The sequence below is a fragment of the Canis aureus genome, chromosome 15 (assembly GCF_053574225.1).
Source record: "Canis aureus isolate CA01 chromosome 15, VMU_Caureus_v.1.0, whole genome shotgun sequence".
Classification (NCBI taxonomy): domain Eukaryota; kingdom Metazoa; phylum Chordata; class Mammalia; order Carnivora; family Canidae; genus Canis; species Canis aureus.
The window spans coordinates 67844841-67857046 of NC_135625.1; the positions used below are offsets into that span (position 1 = coordinate 67844841).

A 12206-nucleotide genomic window follows, 5' to 3' on the forward strand; every position below is an offset into this window, starting at 1 on the left:
CAGGGACCTGCCTTTCCCCTACTACAGACGGCTTTATCAACATTTCTGCTTCTTCTGTCTCTTTCTCTATCTTCCTTCTACCCTGGAAGGAAAGCGAAGTGCCACAGGTGGAGTGGACAGAAAATGTTGTGTGCTCACTTGTTTCCACCTGTTCTCTCCCCGCTCCAGGGCTGACCTGGACACTGTGCTCGACCACGTCTAACTGGCCTGCCTCGAAATCTCTTCTCGCCTGAAATCCTTTAAAACCTCGAGAAATCTGCCCCTCTCAGAAAATGCACACACGCATGTGCATGTTCCTCGACTCTTGCACACCAGGTCCACGGACCATAGTAAAACTGGTGCTACACAAGGACGGCCGTGGCCACGTGAATCCTGAATCCTCAGCACCAGCACCACCTGGCTGGGAGTAGGCACCCAATAAATGTTGAGGGGTAGATGAATTAACGAGAGGTCCATACCCCTCAAGGTATGTTTCTTGCTCGGCAACATGTTGAGCTACAAAAGGCACACTGTGTCCCACGTGCCCTGATATATCCAGGTATGCCTTCCCTCCCCTCCTTTCAAAAATACCATTCTAAATTCATCCCGCTTCCTCCATAAATTAAGTCTCCATCATCTAGGGTCAACGTGTATAGTTGTACAGGTTGTGCACTGTTACAGTACCAAGTGCCCAGCCAAAGAGGAGAGTACGAGCTGAATCCAAGCTTGCCTGCCAGGGCCGGGCTGGGTCTGCCTTGAGGAAGAGGCACCATTTGTTTGCAGTTACGTGCTTGCCAGAGGGAAGTAATTATATTTTTTTATAATTCACTCAAGGAAGAAGTGCGGAGGAGCTGGGGGGCCTCCGGCAGGCGGCAAGAATCCCTGGGGTGCTTTTCTCCAAAATCCAGGTCAAGAGTTGAGGAAGATGGACATACGCCACCTATTCATTACGATTTACAGTTGGATCACAATGGGGAACATTCTGGAAAGAACATTAACGACAGAAATGGATTCCACGAGACTGTCGGAGTCTCTTCTAATTCTTTCCTACACTGACCGCAGAGTGGCTGAGACGTGGGTGAGCCCAGGAGGCAGTGGAGATGAAGCAGGAGCAGGGGCGGAGGCGCCGGACCTCATGGGGGCCCAGCAGTGGGCATGAGGCCCCCGGAGGGAGCAGCTGCCCCATGGGGTCTGCAGCCCGGACCCTCCTCCTTCCACGGCCGCCTCTGCTCTTCTGGCTCCGGGTGAGGACGGCTTCCGCCCTCTGCCTACAGCTGCTCCTCCCCTGGTGCGGCATCTACCCCTCTGTCAAGGGTTCTCTCGGGTCCTTCCCTTCGACGGACCGCAGGACAAGCAGGTACAAGCCCGTCCCGAGTCACGTGACCGCTGGTCCCAGGGGATCAGTGCGTGGGCTCGGGGATCTCCGGCCACAGAGGTGGCCTTTGGGTCTCACCACCACCTCGGAAAGTCCCTTCCAGGCCAGACACAGCAGGAGGGGCATTGTGACCCGCACCAGGCAACCCCGAGCTGCTCCCAGCGCCAGGCACCGAGCGGGGCCCTTGACCTGCGTCACCTTTCATCCGTCACCGCAAACCTCTGGGGCTTACTTTACACACCTGCCTCCGGTTTTTCATCTATAAAAGAAAAACGCCCAAGGGCAGTCATCACATCACATGGTCTCACTCATTTGGGGCCTAGGAGTAGGGGAAGGGATCACGGGGGAGAAGAGGGGACCGGGTGGGAGATATCAGAGGGGGCGACAGACCCCGAGTGAGCCCTAACTCTGGGAACAGGGGGCGGTGGATGGGGAGGCAGGCAGGGTGACAGGGGAAGGGGGGGACGGGCGCTGGGGGGCACCCAATGGGAGGAGCACTGGGGGCTATGCTGTGTGTTTGCAAATTGAACTGCAGTAAAAAAAAAAAAAAAAATATATATATATATATATATATATATATATATATAAAGAGAAATGATAAAAAAAAAAAAACACCCATGTGGCGGGAGGATTGCTGCACTGAGAAATGCTGTGTAAAAATCCCGCGTGGGGCGCTGAGGCAGGGGCTGCGGGCTTCCTGTAGCGGGAGGCACCGCCCCGTAGGCCGTGGCCTGCAGGACCGACGCTCGGGCCTCGTGCAGACAACGGCGAGGAAGCGCTAGGCCGCAGGGATTTTTAATATTCTCTCCATGGGGTCAAACCCTACTTGCTGTGCTGGCTTTCGGAACTTAGGACAAACTGTCGTCAAGGACATTGAAATGATCTCAGCCTGAGTGTGTTTCCTGCTGTTAGCTCACTCGGAATGTTCTGGGCTGCGTGTCAAACGCGCCCTTATTGTGCGCTGCCGGAGGGGGAAATGCCCATTGTCCCCACTCTGGCTGTTTTCATTTAAACCACTGCCCGACTTTTAGCAAAAACCTTGAAGGCTGGGAATGTGAAGCGGTGGGTAAAGCACTCTTGGAAAAAAAGGAAAAGACATCGTTTTGACCTTAAAGAGTTACCAGTGTGTGTAAGAGCAGATTTTGGAGACCAAAAGGGTAAAAGAAAAAATGAATCCTACGGAGGCCTTTTCCTGAACACGACCCCTTTGTACGTTTTGGTGAGTTTTTAAAATCCAGGCTTGTAGGCAGATACGTACATGGGCAGATTGGACGTACAGCCACACATGCATTAGAAATGTGCCTGAAGATATGTAACTGGGGATGTGCACATGCATATATATTTTTTTTTTAAGATTTTATTTATTTATTCATGAGAGACACAGAGAGAGGCAGGGACACAGGCAGAGGGAGAAGCAGGCTCCATGCAGGGAGCCTGACACGGGACTCGATCCCGGGATCCCAGGGTCACGCCCTGGGCCAAAGGCAGACAGACGCTCAGCCGCTGAGCCCCCGGGTGCCCTGCACATGCGTGTGTGCTCGGTGTGATGTATGTGCCCCCCACACAACCGTGCATGATGTAGATGACTCGATATCTGGAGACACGTACAGAAGCACTTGGACCTGTGTCGGCCAATCTGCTTTCGCAAGCCTGATATCGCAGCAGAAGCATCACAAGTATCACTTTGTCCCTTACAGCGCTGCTCCGTTATCACCGTAACACCCGTCGCAGCAAACCACGGCACCGAACGGCATGTCAGAGGCTGGCGACGATCCTCTTCCTTTTTTTTTTTTTTAATTTATTTTTTATTGGAGTTCAATTTGCCCACATATAGCATAACACCCAGTGCTCATCCCATCAAGTGCCCCCCTCAGTGCCCGTCACCCAGTCACCTCCACCCTCCACCCACCTCCCCTTCCACCACCCCTAGTTCGTTTCCCAGAGTTAGGAGTCTTCCATGTTCTGTCTCCCTCCCTGATATTTCCCACTCATTTTCTCTCCTTTCCCCTTTATTCCCTTTCACTATTTTTTATACTCCCCGAATGAATGAGACCATCTAATGTTTGTCCTTCTCCGATTAACTTATTTCACTCAGCATCATTCCTCCAGGTCCCTCCAAGTCGAAGCAAATGGTGGGTATTTGGACGACGCTCTTCCTACGGCTGCAGTTGGAGGTGCTTCTCCTGTGTTTGCATAAAGAGTGCAAAAATGACATCTTCTGCACAAAGACTTCTTGTTTCTCCCTGGTGGACGTCTCTCTGGGGCACGAACTGTTGAATGGGGGAGCATGGATTCTTGGGGGGGACTCACGATATGTCATAAGAGATCTCACTTTGCTGCTTATTTTATTGTTTCTGGTATCATGTAGTTAATACTTCCCACCAGTAAAAAATTATAATAATAAAATTAAAAAATAAATAAATAAATAAATAAATAAACAAAAAAATAATAATTCTCACCAGTACATTTACGTTGTTTCCCTGTGTCCCTACAACCTTCAGTTAAATACGTTTTTATATTTAAACTACTAATAATGTACATCCAGTAGGGTTGGAGGCTGATCACAGCAGAGCTAAGCAACCAGGAAAGGCTCACGTCACCCTGCCCCGTGCAGACCTCGCTCTGATCCGTGCACGTATCCTTCGTGCAAGGAGCCACAGCGAAGAGCCTGCACCCGCCAGTAAAGGCTTCACAGCCTCTGCAGGTTCACAGCATCAGGGAATAAGGCTCCGAAGAGTCGAGACTCTGACGCTGGGTTTCCAAAGACCGGAGGGTGTGACAGGGAGAGCAGCCGCCTGCAGAGACTTTCTCGGGGAGCAGCGCCCAGCAAGCAGGTTGGGGGTCAGCGGGAAGCCAGGAGGTGGAGGGACCCGAACACCCCAGTGGAGGTGCGGGCTCTGCCGCAGGGGCCCTGTGGATTCAGGGTAAGCCTGGGAGTGGCGGGGAGGCCCTGGGAAGTTGAGGGGGCTTCCTGCCTCGGCTCTGGGAGCGGGGCGGGGGGCCATGGGAGACACATCGGGCAGCTGGCTGCAGGACAGCAGCCACAGGACCCGCCTTGACACGTGTCGCCATCTGAGAATGTGGAGGGAAAAACAGAGAAGTTGCAGCTGATTGCTGCTGAGGGGGGCGGGGAAGGGGGTGGGGATGGGGGCCGGAGATGCAGGTCGGAGCCGGGTGGGCCTCGAGCCCCGCCGGGTCCCAGCATGAGGACAGGGCAGTGTTCGGATGAAGTGGGCAGTGGGCGGCCCCGGAGCTGGTCCACGGACACAGCCACAGCTGCATGGAGCTGACGGGCCACCTGGTGAGAAGCGCCTCCAGCAGCCCCAGGCCCCCAAATGGGACACCCCTGTTGGCCAGACAAGAAGGGAACAGGCATCATCCCAAAGAAAAAGAGGAAGTTCTCCAACGGGGAGCCAGTCAGTGGGGGAGCAGATGCGGCTCTGGGAGGACGCCAGCAACGGGGAGGAGTCCAGGGTCACCTCAGACACCCCAGGAAAAGCACAAATTCCCCAAGAGGAGAAATGTGGCCCGATAAGAAGGGCTGGACTGATAACCGAAATGCTTGTTTCTAGTTGCTTCTTCTCAGAGCAAGCTGCGGTCGCTGCTGTGCTTGGCCACTGTGTCGCCGCTGCCCAAACACAGCTGGGCTCAATGACACATTCCCTAGAAAGCAGGAAGGTCCTGCCGAGCACCATGTTTACAGACGTTATCAAATTCGTGACACCACAGCCTCCAGAGTTCCCAAAGCGCCCCCGGAGACAGGCCTGGGGGCGCGGGAAGCACATCAAGTCCGTGCGCACCAGCAGGACCGGGAGGTTGTGCGGCCCCAGGAGGGCGTGCACGCGGGGGCACAGGGGCTGCTGCTGCCGCAGGGACACTCGCGAGGGACGCCGGAGCCACTTGCCTTCCCAGAATTGGGACGTTTAGCTGCAGGCCTGCGTGCCCTGTCCGTGGGTGCGTGGCGCTCCTGAACCCGCCCCGCCAGGCCTGCTCCGTCCTGTGCTCAGCCGCTGATGTCCCCATGGGTCCCTGTCAACAGAAGGAGCGGACACACGGCTGGGCAGCCAGTCTCGTGCCCCTTCCTTGTGCACAGAGAGCCAGGAAGGTCTTGAACCCTTGAACACCAGCCGGTCTGCAGAGATGAACGTCTCAGAGGTGCATGGGGGTGGCCTTTACAAATAGGAGGAGAAAGAGCCGAGGATACAGGATCTCTTATGAGCAGTGGCGGAAACATGAGTTACAAAATGCCACAGTGCCTCCAAATAAGACGGCCTTCTCTCTGGTGGGCACCAACCTCTGAGCATCTGCCCGGAATGTGCCATAGACGCAGATGTGGGATGACGAGGGGGGTGGAGGGCACGCAGCTGGGGGGGGGACTCACAGCATGGATCATCCAGGCAAACACAGACAAGCACATCCAGGCATGTGACATTATATGTCCATATCTGTGCACACAGAGATGCACGCATGCACACAGAGATGCAAACGTACACCCATGCATGCACACACACATACAGAGACACACAAAACACAAGCCTGCACACGTGCACACGCATGCCTGCTCACATATAAGCACGTGCTCACGTGCACACGCATGCACATCCATGCATCCATATGCACATAGGCACACGTGTTCACAAGTACCCATATATGCCTACATGTGGCTGCACACATACAAACACGTGTGCGCCTGCACATATGCACACATATGGACGCGTGCATACATATATATGCTTGCGTGCAAATGTGCGTGCACACATGTACACATGCACACATACGTGTGTGCACACATATGTACACCCATGCACACACATGTATGGTTTATTCTATAGTTTGCCTTCAGTTCTTTTCAACTAACCTCTCTGTTGTCGGAACAAGTCTAAGATTAAAAACATGAAAACAAACAAAAACAAAAAAAACAAAAAAATTTTTTAAAAAAATAAAAACATGAAAACAACACCAAACACACAGGGGCATGACTGAGGAAAGTGATCTGAGCTTGGGGCCTCCCGTGGCCGGGAGGGAAAAGTCGCACGATTTTGAAGGGGGCAAAGATTCTGAGCAACAACCCGATTATGCATATTTAATTAATCAGCATATTTGGGATATTTATGCATCAACTCCCTTGTCAGCTATTTTTATAAGCAATCACAGAAACAAAGCCTCTGGAATAACATATCACCATACAAAATAAATATTTAGAACAAAACATAGGATTGCATGAAGTCTGCTTTATCACCAACTCCCCATTTCCCTGAGAAAATAAGAGGCGACACGCCTGCAGCTGGGCAGGGTGCCCGCGTGTAATTAGTGACCGGGCCCACGTCCCAAAGCCTCGGCCCTTTGACATGGGACCTGGGGCTCCCTTGACCAGACCCCGGTCCCAGAGGCAGAGGCAAATACTGAAGGTCGGAGCGGAGCGTAGGAGAAAATAAACATGGCCATTTCCCCAGGCTTCTGTGCTCCCCCAGGCCACCGGGAGGGGCGACAGGAAGGCAGGCCCTGTTGCCTAAAAGCATTTTATTTATTCATTTATTTAATTTTAATTTTTTTTACATATTTTTTTAATTGGAGTTCAATTTGCCAACATATAGCGTAACACCCAGCTCTCATCCCTAAAAGCACTTTAGTTCTGGCTCCTTCCCTCCAATCTCCATGAGCAAGAACCCCGAGCCGTGTACCTTTAGTCAGGCCTCCCGGCACCTGGCAAGCGCACCGAGACTACCATCCCCCGGGATCCCGTCGATGCGGCTCTGCAGGGTGCAGGGCCCGGGCCTCCAAGCGCCCACAGGACGGTCGGGGGCTCTGAGCGGCATTGGCCACCACAGAGGCCCGGCAGGTGCAGCACCCTGGGCTCTGCCCCCACGTCCCACCCCAGGCTTGGATCCGGGGTGCCACCTCTGCACTGGGTTCCCAGAGCCATCCGGTGTGTCCCTCACCCTCGCTGTGCGGGGACAACCACGGCAACCTGGAGGACATGCCTGCCCCGTAGCACTCCGCGGTGACTTGTCGTCTTACGGCGCCACCGTGGCTGCCTGGGAAGGATGCAGACTCGATGCTCGGCCAGCATAGGGTGAGCCCATAGGATAGACGCCCAAGCGCCTCTCGGAATCAGGAAACACATCGACGCATCTTCGGGCAGGTATGATGTCAGGTGCAGGCGTGGAGGCAAAAGTGGGGCGGGGGAAACGCGAGACAAACCCACCAGCCCCGGCCTCTGCTCGTGGGCTGCACAGTGCAGGGCGTCGTGAGAAAGCCAGCCGCACGGGCCAGTGTGTACAGAGGGCCGGGCGCCCCACAGCATGCGGCTGCCTGACTGTCCATTGGGACGACTCGGAGTCCTTGCACTGGCTCACAGACAGAGGTCGTTGCCTGGCTGTGGAATGAGGGGGGACTGGTGCTCAGAGTTGGTGCGGCCCGCCAGACCCTCACAGGCGTGGCGCCCGACACGGCAGGCGGCTCACAATCCCCCAGAAGCGCACAGCGCGGACATACCCTGAGAGTTCGGGGGGACGGGGGTCAGCAGCTGTCCGTGGAAGACCGGGCAGCTGGCCCAAGGGGCAAGAGCTCCAGAGCATTTGGCCTGGGCCACCACGAGCCCCCCAGCAGCCTCCTCATCCACACGCGCCTGGGGCGGGGCTGGTCCTGGAGAAACGCTCGGCGCCCCTTTTACAAAAAAATACCAGGACGGGCCGCTCTCCCGGGAAGCAATTTGCACACGCAACAGGGTTCCAAAACGCGCTCAGGGACGAGCAAGGCTGCCCACGCCCGCCGCTCCCTGAACGGGGTCCCCACACCCATCCAGAGGGCCGCAGATTCTCGGCGCAGCGAAGGCTAAACTGGTAGGAGCCGTTGGCCACGGGTGGATGGGATGCTCATCCCGCACGGAGACCCTGCAGGGGCAGAACCCGGGATGCACACAGCATGCTCTGGGAGGCAGAGCACGTGAGGATTTCTCGAGGCATCGTGAGGCGGTCAGCCCACTTAGGCAAGACTGGGCTCTCGACCCTGAGGCGGACTGCGCTCGGCGCCGGGGCCCGCAGAAGGCCGGTTTCCCTCTCAGTGGCAGACACTCCGTGCCCCTGACCGGCCCATGATGTCCGACTGTCTCCAGGCGAAGAGTGAGATTTGCAAGGTGACCTTCTCGTGCACATGACCCCCATCACAGCTTCCTGGGGTCGGAACCCCACTGGATGAAGGGAGAAGGGCCGGCGGAGATGGCCAGCCCCACAACGGCAGCTCGCAGTGTCCGGCCACGGATCCCCGAGCGCTACGGGGGCCTCGGAGCCCACGAGGCGAAGGCTGCTGTCTTGATGTGGCCGCCGTCATCATGACATGGGGCTGCCATCGTGAAGGGAACGCACGTGCTCTCAGAGGTTGAGGGGCCCCTCAGGGGTCGCCCTTGCTCAAGCGCCAGGCCCAGGAGACAGGGCAATGCTGCATTGGTGAACATCCACCCAACGCTTCATGTGCTTCCTGGTCACCAACCCCCCTCCTCCTGCCCCTGATGCCCAGAGCCCTCGCGGTCGTCCTGTTGGCATCGTCCCCGGACTCTCAGCCGCACCTCCACCTCTGGGCTCATGAGCATCATGTGTTCCCCCAGAGGCCTGCTGCACGATGCGCCCATGCCGTCCACCATGTAGGACAAGAGAGGTTTAGACACTTTATCGTGGGGTGCTGTGAGATGTGTACCCTCCACAGGACAAACCCTGCGCCTTCCTGGTGGGCTGGACCCCCTGGGCACACCTCATTTACCATCTTGCTGACGGTGAGCCCGACCCCCAGGTTCCTCAGGGCCCAGAGAGCTACCCCATAGCTCCAGAAGGACCCCCTACTGGGCCCTTGGTCACAGAAAAGATAGCGTCACCTTAAATCATGCAAAGGTGGCCCGACAGTGAGAACTTACCTCCCCTAACCCCAAGCGTGTGTGAAGTTAATTCAGAGGTTTGGGTGTGGGGTGGGACAGCCCCGTGGCGGGCGGCAGCGCGAGGGGTGCTCGGGGCAGAGCTGGATTCGTGAGTGGCGAGTTCCTTGGGGCCAGGGGCTGGCGGAGACTTCGTGAGGGAGGGGAGCTCGGGGTGTGTGTGAACTTCAGCCTGCAGCCCGAGCCGGAGCAAGCCCCACCTGCAGGCTTCGCAACCTGGCAGACACACTCACCTCTTAAGTCAGCGTCCACTGGAGTGAACAACACAGGAACAGGAATAAACAGATAATAGAGCTTCTTCCCACATCCCGAGCCAACACCCGCAGATGGAAATGCCCTGGCGGGCTCAGAGCCAGACGGGCACCCTTGGCCCCTGGTGCGTACGTGATGCTCACGAAACGCCAGGCACCAGCCTGAGTATTTCTGTGTATTAACTCTGCTCATTCTCTAACAGTTCATCGGGTAGGGGCTGCTGTGGTGTTGCAGGTGAGGAAACGCAGGTAGGTTAAGGGGCCCCAAGGTCCCAGAGCCACACGGACTACAGTGGAACCCAAGAAGCCAGGCTTCCAAGCCCTTGCTCTTCACCACACCTTGCAGAGTGCTCATGCTTTAGAGTGCGCCCTTCTGGGGTCCCTGGGTGGCTCGGTGGATTAAACACTGGCCTTCAGCTCAGGTCATGATCTCAGGGTCCTGGGATGGAGCCCCGCACAGGGTCCCCACTCGGCCGGGAGTCTGCTTCTCTCTCTGCCTCTCCTCCTCCCCCTACTTGTGCTCCTGCTCTCTCTCTCTTTCTCTCTGTCAAATAAATAAATAAAATCGTTAAAAATAAATAAGATCATTAAAAATAAATAAAATCGTTAAAAATAAATAAATGTGTACAAAAAAATAAAATCGTTAAAAAGAAATAAAATCTTTAAAAAGAAATAAAATAAAATATGTACAAAGAAATAAAATGGTTAAAAAGAAATAAAATTGTTAAAAATAAATAAATAAAATCGTTAAAAAGAAATAAAATTGTTAAAAAGAAATAAAATCGTTAAAAAGAAATAAAATCATTAAAAAGGAACAAAATGTGTAAAAAAGAAATAAAATCATTAAAAAGAAATAAAATCTGCACAAAAAGAAATAAAATCATTAAAAAGAAATAAAATGTGTACAAAAATAAATAAAATCGTTAAAAATAAATAAAATCGTTAAAAATAAAATCATTAAAAATAAAATCGTTAAAAATAAATAAAATAAAATGTGTACAAAAATAAATAAAATCATTAAAAATAAATAAAATTGTTAAAAATAAATAAAATCGTTAAAAATAAATAAAATCGTTAAAAAATAAAATCGTTAAAAATAAATAAAACCATTAAAAATAAATAAAATTGTCAAAAATAAATAAAATCTTTAAAAATAAACACAATAAAATGTGTACTTTATATCTGGCAAAAACAGTTGACAACAACAACAAAAACCCACTGCAGATTCCTATAGTTACTTCCTCTATAAAACATTTCATCTTCGTAGACCGTATTCTCGTCACCTCTATCGCCAACGTGGGGCTCAAACTCACAACCCCGAGGTCAAGAGTTGCGTGCTCGCCGACGGAGCCAGCCGGGCGCTCCCTGTACAACATGTAGAGCGCAGCACGCTCGGACCCTTCCTAACACAAACTGTTGAAAATAAATTGTTAATAGCAAGTTCCATTAAGATAACTGTGGATTTACAGGAGGTTCTAGAAGCAAGAATACAGAGCGGTCTTCGATGGACTTTACCTGGTTTCTCCAACAGCTAAGATTGTGCAAAATGCCAGCGCGGGATGGACGTTGTGATGATCCCCAGCCTGAGTCAGAAGTCCCCCCCTTTGCCTCGTACTCGTGTGCGTGTGCGTGTGCGAGTGCGGGTGCGACACGACTCCACCGCATGCAGAGATTGACGTGGTCTCCGCGCCTTCAGGAACAGGATGGTTTCATCACAGCAGGAACAGAGAGGCTCTTTGGCACCGTCCCCTCCGCCCCAAACCCTCGCCACGGTACCCCGTAACACGCTCACCCCGAAATGCACTCTCATTTGTAAAAACCCGTCACTCCGGAGTCGGTATGAATGGAGCCCTACGCGTGTGGCCTGTAGAGACTCCTCGTCCTCACACTCCCTCATCTTCGTCTACGGAGCCCATCTAGCAAGTTTATTGTTTGCCTTTCTAATATTGATTTTTTTCTAATTTCCAGAATCTCCGTGCTGTCACGCTTGATCATTCCTATTTCTCTGCTGAGACCGTCCCACTTTTTGACCTTGCAGGGGATGCTTTACTGATCATTGGGACGTTTTCGTGACAGCAGCTTGAAAGCCCTTGTCAGCCGACACCTGCCTCGGGTTCACCTTGGTCCCGGCATCCATCACCTGCCTTTTCCCGTCAGCTGACGATCACCTGGCTATAGGGGCGGCCAGAGGTTCCCAGTTGTATCCTGCACATTTGTCTGCGACATCGGGGGACTCGGGGTCCTGAGGGAATCTTCCACGTTGGTGGTCGGTGGTGCTGTGTGCATCCGTGAGCAGCTCCCGGCTCGCCGTGCAGGCCGTGGCCCCTGACGGTCCAGCCGTCAGAGCCTGCCGGCGCCCTGGAGGTGTGCGCCCTGTACCCGGTTCCTGTGAGGCTCCCTCGGTCCCTCAGGGGCAGCCGGGCTTCCTGGCGGGGCCGCTGGGAGATTCTAACGTGGGGAACAAGGCTCTCCAGCTGGATCGCACCCAGGAAGCCCTGAGAGCTGCTGTCACTGCCTCCCATCCCAGGGGACAGGGACAAGGCCTTCCGGGCCAGGCTGGCCGCCGTGGCCGGGCCCCCCACCCCGACCCTGTGTTTAGCCGACAAGACCTCCCGGGCCGTCTTCTCAGCCCGGATCTTCTGAGGCCCCGCTGTGCGCCGGCCGTGGGTCTGGCGGC

At 54.0% G+C, this 12206-nt stretch overlaps 1 long non-coding RNA gene across 1 annotated transcript; it reads left to right on the plus strand.

Moving 5' to 3' along the window:
* The first annotated feature begins 774 nt into the window (after positions 1–774).
* LOC144285076 (uncharacterized) lies at positions 775–3815 on the plus strand. The gene is made up of 2 exons (XR_013353531.1): positions 775–1336; positions 3464–3815. It is a non-coding gene; the product is annotated as an uncharacterized LOC144285076 (long non-coding RNA).
* Positions 3816–12206: the final 8391 nt, after the last annotated feature.